The 12441-nt window shown below is 35.1% G+C and overlaps 1 long non-coding RNA gene across 4 annotated transcripts in view; it reads left to right on the top strand.

Annotated features, from left to right (window-relative positions):
* Positions 1-221: 221 nt before the first annotated feature.
* LOC116592378 overlaps positions 222-12441 on the top strand; it is a 32215-nt gene continuing 19995 nt past the window's right edge. For all 4 annotated transcript variants that reach the window (XR_004286470.1, XR_004286472.1, XR_004286473.1 and 1 more), the window contains exon 1: positions 222-311. This is a non-coding gene — a long non-coding RNA (uncharacterized LOC116592378). The remainder of the gene's footprint in view (positions 312-12441) is intronic.

Genomic DNA, 12441 nt, shown 5'->3' on the forward strand with positions numbered 1-12441 from the left:
AAAATTCCCCAAATTTACTACTCTTTAAAACATAAGTTATTTATATTTAAGACTGTAGTCTTTAGTACCATCTAAGTATGACAGTTGAATTGATAAACAATTTAGAAAAATGACCAATTTTTACCATGGAAGGTAAGATTGTATCTATAGACAGTAAAACCTCTATTGCAAAATGTTGGACCCATTGTCACTATGTCACAGATTCTTAGAATTTTAGAGCTGGAAGAGAAGCCCTCCCATAATACCTATGAAGAATCAAGACACTGGCTGGAAGCAGAATTTCCCTCAGTGCTTAGTACCCATCAGCAAAGGTACAGATGGGAAAAGTTTTGACATAATTGAATCTCCACATGGGTGTCCAAAATTGTAAGAATTAATTCATTTTTCTATATGATTTTTGTTTCAACCTAAGTACCTCCTAAAAGTGAGAAAATATACCTGGCCCCAGAGACAGGAGAGGAAGAATGAAATTTCTCAGATGTTTTAAAGCAAAAATAATATTGAAAGCTTGTGTTTGAGAATGAAATTAATCCTCACTCAGGCATCCTGTGTCTGTAATGAATTCTGAGAACCCTGAAAATTCTACATTTGAAACTTGGGCTTTCAGATTTTCATGTGGGTGTATTTGTCAAAGTAGATGGATACAATACAGGGTATTTATGTGTATTTAGGAGTTTGCTAGGTTTATTTTTATTTATTTTTTAGAAGATTTTTTTCTACCTATTTGAAAGAGAGAGAAGAGATTGAGAGAACGAATGGAGGAGGGGCAGAGGGAGAAGCAGACTTCCTGTGGAGCAGGGAGCGGGACACAGGACTGGATCCCAGGACCCTGAGGTAGATGTTTAACTGATTAAGCCACCCAGGACCTCCCCCCCACCCAATTTTATTTATTTATTTGAAAAAAGGTTTTATTTATTTATTTGAAAGAGAGAGAGGAGTTTGCTAGCTTTATATAAAACTTTTATCCTTTAGATAAACAGTATATAGGTTTCACAGATGTTAGGGGACAGGCTGGTAAATAGGTTAGAAACTCTAGAGACTCTTTTTCTCACTTGTTAACATAGAAAATTACCTCTGAATAATTTTGGACATGATAGATGCACTCTAAAATTTCATTTTAAGGGGTACCTGTGTGGCTCATCCCGCTAAGCCTAAGACTCTTAATTTTGGCTTAAGTCATGATCTGAGGGGCATGGGATCCAGCCTCTTGTCAGTCTACATGCTCAACATAGAATCTGCTTGAGATTCTCTCTCTTCCTCTCCCCACTGCCCCTTCCCTCACTTGTGCATGCTCCCTCTATTTAAAAAAAAAAAAAAAATTTCAATTTGAAACAACATGGAGGTGGCCAAGGAAAGAAACTCCTGAAAGGATTTGAAGGTTTGAAGGAATAGTAACTCCTACTTAAGATGATAAACAAAATGGAGTTAACAGCAGATTGAAAATTGCAGGAAAAAAAGAAGACATAGCAATAGAAACTTTCTATAATAAAACAAAAGAGAAACTATAATTTAAAATATATAATAAATGAGCTGAGTGACAACTTCAAATAGCCTATTGTGCATGTAATTGAGATCTAAGAAGAAAAGAGAAAAAGACCTGAATAATTAATAATAATTTTCCAAATTTGAGTAAAATGGTAAAGTCACAGATACAAGAACCTCAGTGAACAAGAACTACAAAATAAGCACAAAAAAATCAAAATCAGGGGCACCTGGGTGGCTCAGTGGGTTAGGGGCTCTGCCTTCGGCTCAGGTCATGATCCCAGGATCCTGGGATCTAGCCCTGCATCAGGCTCTCTGCTCAGCAAGAAGCCTGCTTCCTCCTCTCTCTGCCTGCCTCTCCGCCTACTTGTGATCTCTGTCTGTCAAATAAATAAAATCTTTAAAAAAAAAAATCAAATACCTCAAAACTAGTAATAGAATACACTATACTAGTAAAAGAATACAGACGATTTGTCTCCCTCCCAATCGCATCTTGTTTCATTTTTTCTTCTCCTACCCCCTTAACCCCCCATGTTGCATCTCCACTTCCTCATAGCAGGGAGATCATATAATAGTTGTCTTTCTCCAATTAACTTATTTTGCTAAGCATGACACCCTCTAGTTCCATCCACGTCTTCACAAATGGCAAGATTTCATTTCTTTTGATGGCTGCATAGTATTCCATTGTGTATATATACCACATCTTCTTTATCCATTCATCTGTTGATGGACATCTTGGTTTTTTCCATATTTTGGCAATTGTAGACATTGTTGCTATAAACATTCGGGTGCACGTGCCCCTTCGGATCACTACGTTTGTATCTTTAGGGTAAATACCCAGTGACTCTTAATCTCACAAAACAAACTGAGGGTTGCTAGGGGGGAGGGGTTGGGAGAGGCGGGTGGGATTATGGACATTGGGGAGGGTATGAGTGTATGTGCTATGGTGAGTGCTGTGAAGTGTGTAAACCTGGCCATTCAAAGACCTGTACCCCTGGGGCTAAAAATACATTACATGTTTATTAAAAAATAAATAAAATTTAAAAAAAAGAATACAGAGGAAAAGACTATCTTATATATGAAAAGCAAAGTTCAAGACAGAAGTTACTCATCAAAAACAATGCAAAGAAGAGTGGAAAACCATGTTTGAAATACTAAAGTTCACCTTTAAAGTATCAAAAACAAAAACAAAAACAAACGAACAAGGGTCCAAACCCTGTCAACCTAGAATTCTAGACCCAACAACACATATTTTAAAAATAAAGGCAAAATAAAGACTTTTGTAGATATAAGAATAGCAGAAAGAGAATTTTCAAAGTCGTTTCAAGAGAAAGAAGATAAAGCATAACAGAAATATGGATCTACACAAATGAAGGAAGAAAACCCAAACAGTAACTACATGGATAAATATATAAAAGTTCCTTCTGACTACTTAAAGCTCTTAAAAAGAGAATTTTCTAAAAAGCCATATACAACTTACTTTTTAAAAAATCACTGAGAAGACATCAAGAGAAAATTAGAAAGTATTTTAATTGAAATGGAATGAAAACGCCACTTAATCAAAATGTATACTATTCCTTTAAGGTAGTAGTAGAGGAAAATTTACAGCAGGGAATGCCTACATTGCAGAAATCTCAATTCAAAGATCTCACTTCTGTCATAAGAAACTAGAAAAAAGAACAAATGAAACCCAAAGTAAGCAATGGAAATGTGGAAGACAATGAGATAGAAAACAGAAAAACAGTAGAGAAAAATAAATTAAACCAACGTTGGTGTTTTGGGAAAACTCAATTAATAAACCTATAACCAGACTAATCATAAATAAAAAGAAACTAATATTGGGGATGAGAGATATGACATCAATGCAGATTATGCATAAATTGGAAGGATAATAAGAGAATATTTTGAACATCTCTCTTTCTTTCTTTCTTTTTTTTTTTTTAAGATTTTATTTATCTATCTGACAGAGAAAGAGAGAAAGATCACAAGCAAGCAGAGAGTGGGGGAAGCAGGCTCCCTGAGGAGTGGAGAGCCCCACGGCAGGGCTTGATCCCAGGACTCTGAGACCATGACCTGAGCCGAAGACAGAGGCCCAAGACCTGAGCCAAAGGCAGAGGCCCAACCCACTGAGCCACCCAGGTGTCCCAAACATCTTTCTGACAAAAAAAAATTGGACAACACAGATAAAATGAACAATTCCTTGAACAATACTTTTGAATCATACTCTAGAAAAAAATAAATAAAATAGCCATACATCTATTAGATATTTGAAATTATATCTTAAAATTTTACTACAAAGATAATTCACTCAGGTGCCCCTCATGTTCAGTTTTAGAAGCCTGGGTGGCTCAGTCATTAAACATCTGCCTTTGACTAAGGTCATGATCCCAGGATCCTGGGATTGAGTCCCACTTCGTACTCCTTGCTCTGTGAGAAGCCTGCTTCTCCCTCTCCTGCTTTCCCTGCTTGTATTCCCTCTCTTACTGTCTCTTGCCTCTATCAAATAAATAAAATCTTTAAAAAAATAAAAATAAAACCCAAAAATCTGATGAAATCTATCAAAATGTTAATAGAGCTATTAAGGTAGTTTAGCAAGGTTGTAGGACCCGAGATTGACATACAGAAGTCAATAGTATTTTATACCAGCAACAATCAAAAATGAAATTTAGAATTACCATTTCTTTTAAAGATTTTACTTATTTATTTGCCAGAGAGAGAGTGAGAGCGAGAAAGAGAGAGAGAGAGAACACACAAGAAGGAGGGAGCAGCAGGCAGAGGGAGAAACAGTCTCCCAGTTGAGGAAGGAGCCCAACGTGGGACTCTATCCCAGGACCACAGGATCATGACCTGAGCTGAAGAGCCACCCAGGCGTCCCCCCAAAATTATAATTTTTAATAGGGAAAAAAATGAAATACTTAGGAATAAAGTTGACAAAATGTGTGCAAGACCTAAAAACTGAAAACTATAAAACAGTGCTGAAAGAAATTAAGGAACTCCTAAATAACTAGAACAGTCATTATTATTTATTACAGTCATGGGTCAGGAGACACATTATTGCTATATGTCAGTTTGGTCTGAACTGACCTGTTGATTCAACACCAAATCAAAATCTCACCAAATGTTTTTATGGAAGTTGACAAGCCAATTTTAAAGTTTAAATGGAAATGCAAAGAATTTAAAATAGCCAAAACAATTTTGAAAAAGAAAATGAAATTTGGAAGACTAATACTACTTGATTTCAAGGCTTTTTATGAAGTTACCATAATGGAGAGAGTGTTATAGTGATATAGTGTAGGAAAATAGATCAATGAAACAGAATAGGGAATTTATTAGGAGACACACACATAAGAACTCATTTTCACAAAGATGGAAAGGAATTTAACAGAAAAAGTATAACCTTTACAAACAAATTGTGTTAAAACAAGGGGTATTCATATGTAAAAACATGAACTGCAATCCATACCTAGTACCAGATATAAAAACTAACTCAAAATTAGTTGTAGACCTAAAATGGTAAAAATACTAGAGGTAAATAGGAGAAAAATTTTTGATTTTGGATTAGGCAAATAGCTCTTAAATATGACAACAAAAACAACTCACTGAGGGAAAATAATGATAAATTGGACTTTATCACAAAAAAAAATCTGCTCTTTTAAAGACATTGTTAAGAGAATGAAAAAGAATAAGGTTAAGATAGGACTAGCAGAAAGTATTTGGAAAATGTCTATCTGATAAAGAATTTGTGACTAGACTATAGACAGAACTCTTATAAGCCAAGAGTAAGAATATGAACAACCCCAAAATTTAGACAGAAGATCAGATGGTAACCTTACCAAAGGAGATATATAGATAATAAACAAGCATAAGAAATGATGCTCAATATCATTACTTATTAGAAAAATGGAGGGGCGCCTGGGTGGCTCAGTGGGTTAAGCCTCTGCCTTCAGCTCAGGTCATGATCTCAGGGTCCTGGGACCGAGCCCTGCATCAGGCTCTCTGCTTATTATTTATAGGCATTAAAATAGCTAACATTAAAAAGATTGACCATACTAAGTGTTGGTGAGGTTATGAAGCAACCGTACTGGTACTGGTAGGAATATAAATTGGTGGAATAACTGTGGAAATCAGTTTGACACTTTGCTAAAAGTTTAATATATCACCCATATGATTCAGTCAATTTCACTCTTAGGTATTTGCCCAAGAGAAACAAAACCTACATCCAATGAAATACTTGTACCTTTGTCTATACAGAATCAAACTGGGAAACAAGTGAAATGTACCATCAAGAGGTAGATGGGCAAACAACTTGTGATATATCCATTCAATGAAATTTATTCAACAATAAAAAGAAATGAACATATGCAACCTGGATAAATCTCAAAACAGTTACATTGAGTGAAAAAAGCCAAACAAAAACTGGTATCTGTTGTATGATGTCATTTATAAAAAAAATCAAGATCAAAACTAACATTTCATGGCAGAAAACATACACATGGTTGCCTGGGGATGAGAAAGATTGGGAGGGAGTGGTTATAAAGGGGCATGAGGAATGATAGATTTTTTTTTTTTATTCTGATGATGGTTTTCCAGGTATGCACCAAGTGTCAAAACTTACAAAATTAAACACTTTAACTAGATAGTTTATTGTATGTCAATTACATCTTAGTTGACTTGTTAAAAATTATTATTGAGATCAGTTTGATTTATTGCTCACTCTTTTATTGTGTTTTTTAGATAATTGGAAAGTCACAATTTTGTACACTTATTTGTGAAGTTCTTCCTTAAGAGACCTTGCCTTTCCAACTCATCAGAGGAATCCAAGGAGAGTTTATATAGGGAATCACCAGCAATTTTCACTGTACTCTTTATCTTAGTGTTTATATTATTAATGTACCAGGTATTGGGAAAAACATTTTATTTCCACACTTATATCCAATTTTCTTCTTTTTTTTCCTTTACTGTAACTCTCTGTGTAGTTACATTTCCCAATTTTCTATATAGTATACAGCCAACAATATACCTCAAATTTAAGATTCTTTACTCATGTTACTTTTCTTGGTCTAAATGTCAGGTCAATGAAACAGGGTTCAGATTTTTTTTTTTAATTCACATGGAAACAGAAAATATTTATGCGTGGAAGTGGAGGAAAAATATAGGATTGCACATAGAGCATTATTATATCCACAGAGAAGTTCAGCATATAGGGCTTTCCAGATATATAAATCTGTATCTCTTTACTGTTCTCACTGTTCACTTACTTCTAATAGGTCTTCTAAATGGAAGAGTTATTACTAGTCCATTATTAGTATTAACTCTTCCCTTCAAGAAATTTTGGCATCTTTTTCTGGTGTTCTATATTAGCATCTGCTATGACTTTAATTACTGTCCAGGTGGCTTCCAATCATTTGGTGCTCTCACCTTGGGAACTATTCACCTCATTTCTATTCTCTTTCTTCCTATTTCAAATGTACATCTTTTGTTTATCTTCTGAGTATACCAAAGTTTTGGTAGTGTACTTTGAAATCCATTGCCCTTATAGGTTCTTCCAAACTCATGCTTTTTTTTTTTTTTTTTTCCCCTCTTGGAGTTCTTTGAAGATGTATGCAAAGGGTGTCTCCCAATTTGAGTGGAGCAGGAGTATGGTTAACAATAAAAATCAAAATGTAATTTTTATGTAGGGAAACCTGAGCACTCTTATATACATAAAACTATCATAAGTCATCTGTCCAGGAAAAATATTAAAGAATATTTTGCTTTTATTGATTGGTTAAATGCAGCAAAGGAGGCAAGATGTGTTAGAAATGTAGAAAGAATTTTATTTCACTGGAGTTTAATGTGGTATATGGTACCCTAACAAATACTGAAAACTTCAGTGAATTTTCTACTTTACCTGCACCCTGTTGATGAAACGTGTCAGTTTGATGAGAAGTCATCCAATGCAGCTAGGTTCACATTTAGTTTGATATAATAATGTAGGAGGTTGCATCTACAGATCTTTTAGCATTTTAGAAGTGGACATATGATTGGTAATTGGTTATTTGAAAATTCAAGTAATAAAATTAAGTAAAAGAGGTTGTAAGCATGCACTGCACATGCCTATAGTAACTTCTTCCTATCTATTATCCAGAAATTTTCATCATGGTCTAGGTATCATGCCAGAGTTAAGCCAAGCAATCTAGCAATTCTGATTTTGGAATTGATTAGATACTGCAAGTAACAACAATTCCCCAATTCCATTCATAGAAAGTTTCTTCTGAGCTGCTATCATGTTTGCATAATGTTATTTTCATACCAATGCTCATTTCACTGGTTCTCCTGGGTTCTGGGTCAAGCAAGTGCAAGTGAAAAAAAACTCAATATCAAGAAAAATTACATAACAATGACCTAAAAGGCACTAAATACAAATAAAGTGATTTACTAGATTATTCAATAACGAAGTTGCCCTTAATAAGCTAGTTTGAATGATGGAGTTTATTGAGCTATCATCTTAACAGATATGATGCTAAAAGTCTAGTGAGGCACAGGTTTTGAGTTTATCCTCATCAAAATTTAGGTCGCAATTACTACCTTCAAAACATTTACCCTTAAATGTAGTCTATATGAAGTTGGGTTGCATCATTGATTACCAATATATTTTTAAAAGCTACTATATTAACTAATTTTTTTAGATTTATTTATTTATTAGAGAGAGACAGTGCATACATGTGATAGAGGCGATTGGTGGGGAGGGGCAGAGAGGGAGAGAAGCAGGCTCCCCACTGAGTGTGGAGGAGCCCAAAAGGGGCTGGATCTCACAACCCTGAGATCATGACTTGAGCCGAAATCAAGAATCTGATGCTAAACCAACTGAGCCACCGAGGAGTCCCTTCACTAATTTTTATGAAGTCCTTAGATTAAAAGTTCTTCTATCTTTGCATACATTTAATACTCAGGTAATTTTAGTATTGTCTGTTACTTTGGTAGCTCTTCCATGGTATTCGTTCCTCTTCCCCTTCCCCCATTACCTCCCCATTTTGGACTCATGTATCTGCACACTTAAAATTTTGAACTAAGTACTTTAATGTAGTATACATAGACAAGAAAAAGTTCAATGTAACATTCCTTTGTCACTGCAAAATCATCAGTTACAGAGTGATAAGTAAAGATGTGATACATTGCTAGATTCTATAATAAAGTCTATGAAGTCACTTAAATTTTGCAGTATTTCTCTCTGAGAGTTTAATTATAACATTTCTTTTTTTTTATTTTTTTTTTAAAGATTTTATTTATTTATTTGACAGAGAGAGAAATCACAAGTAGGCGGAGAGTCAGGCAGAGAGAGAGAGAGAAGCAGGCTCCCGCTGAGCAAAGAGCCCGATGCGGGGCTCGATCCCAGGACACTGAGATCATGACCTGAGCCGAAGGCAGCGGCTTAATCCACTGAGCCACCCAGGCGCCCCAAATTATAACATTTCTTTAAGTACTATTGTGGAAGGATCTTTTGATAGCTAAGGCAACTTCACTTTCCATCTATTTTGTCTATATAGAGGTAAGGACAGTCAGTCAATCTTTTCTCAGCCTACCTTACAAGTAGTAGTAACCATGCTACACATTTTAAGACAATGAGGCATAAACAGAGATATGTTTGTTTGTTTGTTTGTTTCCTAATAAAAGGGACAGATCTTATTGTCTCATACTCTCTTTCTTTCTTCCCACCTTGATCTGGACCTGTTGAATGGAGCTGAAACAACCTTCTTTTCAATATGAGGCTAAGCAGTAAGATGTGGATAAAAGATCGAAATGCTAAGGATAGTAGAACACAAAGACATGGAGATCCTGGGTAACTGATGGCATCATTGAGCAGTTGCACTTCAACTTATCCTTTTTTTTTTTTTAAGAGTTTATTTATTTATTTGATAGAGGGAGTAGAAGCATGGGGAGCTATAGGCAGAGGAAGAAGCAGGCTCTCCTTGAGCAGGGAGCCCACTTCCCATTGAGCAGGAGGCCAATGTGGGGCTCCATCCCAGGTTCCCTGGATGAGGACCTGATCCTAAGGCAGATGTTTGACTAACTGAGACACCCAGACACCCCAAGCTCAGCATATTCTTCTATATTTCTTGCAATGTGAGCTAAACATCATTATCACTAAAGCCTTTCTTATTTGGCTTTTTCAATATTGCAGGCAAAAATACTTAACAATACCACCATTTTAAATTTTTTAAGTAAAAAAAAAAAAACAAACTTCTCTACTTATGAAATTTCAACTTACAAATTTTCTTTCACTTGAACAAAGCTATGACTTAGAGAAAACATAACTATTCAACAGTAAATATGGTGAGTAGTCATGCATGGTTATTTTACCATAGGTTGTAGAATGATTTTTAAGGCATTTGTTTGTTTTACCTGTGCTTAGCTTTGAGGTGTATTATAATGGATATGTGAAAAAGGAATGAGTTATTTAAACTGTTAGTTGGAAAGGCACATTATTAGAAAGAAGAAAAAATAATAATTAAAAAAATTGTTGAGAAGATAATGAATGTTGTATAAGGTTATAAAATAAATAACTTAATATTTATAACTCTCAAGAACAAATAGTGAATAGTGAAAGAAAATGGATTAAAAAAAATGACTAGTGAAATGAAAAAATATCTTGGGTGTGTGACCAGATATTACATCAATGCTGGTTACTTATCAAATGCAATTCAATTCATGAGTAAGTTTTACAATTGGCTTCAAAAAGTGATGAAAATATTGCTTCTGGAAATTTGTTAAAGTTAAGGCTGATTCACAAATTCAAGGCAATCTGAATGTTAACTATAACAAAACATGGCAGATAGGGTATTTGCAAAATGATTTACTTCACCGTTTAAATAATAAAAGACAACGAACATGCAATATTTACTTTTTTATCCCACTTCATGAAACTCGTTATTGGGATAACTGGAATTCTAGTTGCTGTCTTGGATCGTTAGGACAAAATAATACCCTTGAAATGATCATAATGTAAACTTGCAAATTTAAGTACTACTAATATACTTCTTACTCTGTCTCTGTCTTTGTTTCTCTCTCACTCTCTAAACCTAAAATGAGGTTATCCTCAACTTATCCTTTATTTTTTAAATGCACAGAAAGGAGGTCACTGTGGTTGTATCTTGACTCCAATTTGTCTGGACCAATCTCAGGTGTGGGGTACTCAGCCTCAAAAATTACCAAATTATGCTCTTGTAGCATTTGGTAGAATCCCTGCTAGTTGAAGATTGACTGATACCTCACATTAATGTCTGTCAACTAAAGAATAAGTAACTATAAATGCTTGCTGTCAGTGAAAGCAGGTTAAAAAGTGAGGTGAGTATGAGAATAACTTTGCACACATTGAAGGAGGTATAAGAGTAGTATCAGGACCTGAGTTGCATCAACTACCCATAGGCATGTTTCAAACGATTATAAATATACCTGTGTGAAAATTCTAAACATTCTATTGTTGTTCAGTAAATCCGAGTTGTCTTCTCAGCCATCTTGAGGTGGCTGAGGGGGTGGAAAGGAAAGATTAGAACATCTTCAGGTGGATATCTGTTGTAAAAATCCTAGTCAATAAACTTTATTTTTGCTTCTCTTGAAATCTGTTGCTACAATTCAGATTTTAAATTAGGAAATATATTCTTCTTAGTTATTTTTGAATCACTGGAGTTATAAGCTCAGCATTCCCTCTCAAAACACATGTGTTTACCTTGCTAGAAAGTTTAGCATATAAGACTTACTTTTCTTTATAATTCTTCATCCTTAAGAACTTCAATTCCGGGGCACTGGGTGGCTCAGTGGGTTAAAGCCTCTGCCTTCGGCTCAGGTCATGATCCCAGGGTCCTGGGATCGAGTCCTGCATTGGGCTCTCTGCTCAGCGGGGAGCCTGCTTCCCGCTCTCCCTCTGCCTGACTCTCTGCCTACTTGTGATCTCTCTCTCTCTCTCGGTCAAATAAATAAATAAAATCTTTTAAAAAAAATGGTGATGGTGAATAGAAAATGAGGAAGGACTGGAATCATTATAAAACCAATACAGCAAAGAGCCAAAGAGATAAGACTTTTAGAAAGTAGAGACTTGGGATAAAGGAAACCATGGGAGAGGACAGGCATATAGTCCCATATGATTTAGGTGGGGAAACTGAGATGTCTAAGACAGTTGATGGACTGTGTTTAGGCCTGAAATAACTCAACCAGGACAATCACTTTGTGTTCTAGAGGAGGGAGAGAGAAGAGAAATCTGACATAGGGAGTAAAGCCACTCTATCTCTAGGACTATACTAGGATACAGGAAGGAGTGTCTTCCAATTCTAAAATTAGAAACTTTAAATATTGGTGGGTACAAAAATGGTGAAAACATCTGCTGTTATGTTACCCACAACAAAATTAAAACTTTGAGTATATTGTTGAAATAGAGATAGAATAGAACTTAAAATGAGTGTGGTCATCAAAGGAAAGTAAATTGAAATTGATTAAACAGTACTCATTAACATTAATTTAAGAAACATAAATGGGTATTTGGCAATTGGTAGGCCCTTTGCTTGGTGTGTTTTCTTTTCTGTGCTATATTAGTGAATATAAACTTTCATGTATATTTTAAACATTTACAGACTTCCATTAGGATACCTGAGATCTCTCATCTTCTAACTCAGTTTTTCCCAAGGGTATATAGGCTTTCATTCCAAATTCTCCAATTCTGTGGTTGAGAAAGAATTGATACTACCACTTAGAAGCATCATATATTCCTATGTCAAATATTCATGCTAAAATTAAGTGCCGACATATATTCATATACAGAAACACACACATACAATTTTTGTATTCTATCTTGCTCTGGATTATCCAATGTTTTCTTCAATTAGTTCAGAAAGAGGAAAGCTGAGCAAGCCAAAGCTGACCCATATATGACACGTCCAAGTGAAGCTTTTAAAGTATGTTCCCTTTAATAGCAAAAACTATTCTGTT

Source organism: Mustela erminea, chromosome 6, assembly GCF_009829155.1.
Source record: "Mustela erminea isolate mMusErm1 chromosome 6, mMusErm1.Pri, whole genome shotgun sequence".
Taxonomy (NCBI): domain Eukaryota; kingdom Metazoa; phylum Chordata; class Mammalia; order Carnivora; family Mustelidae; genus Mustela; species Mustela erminea.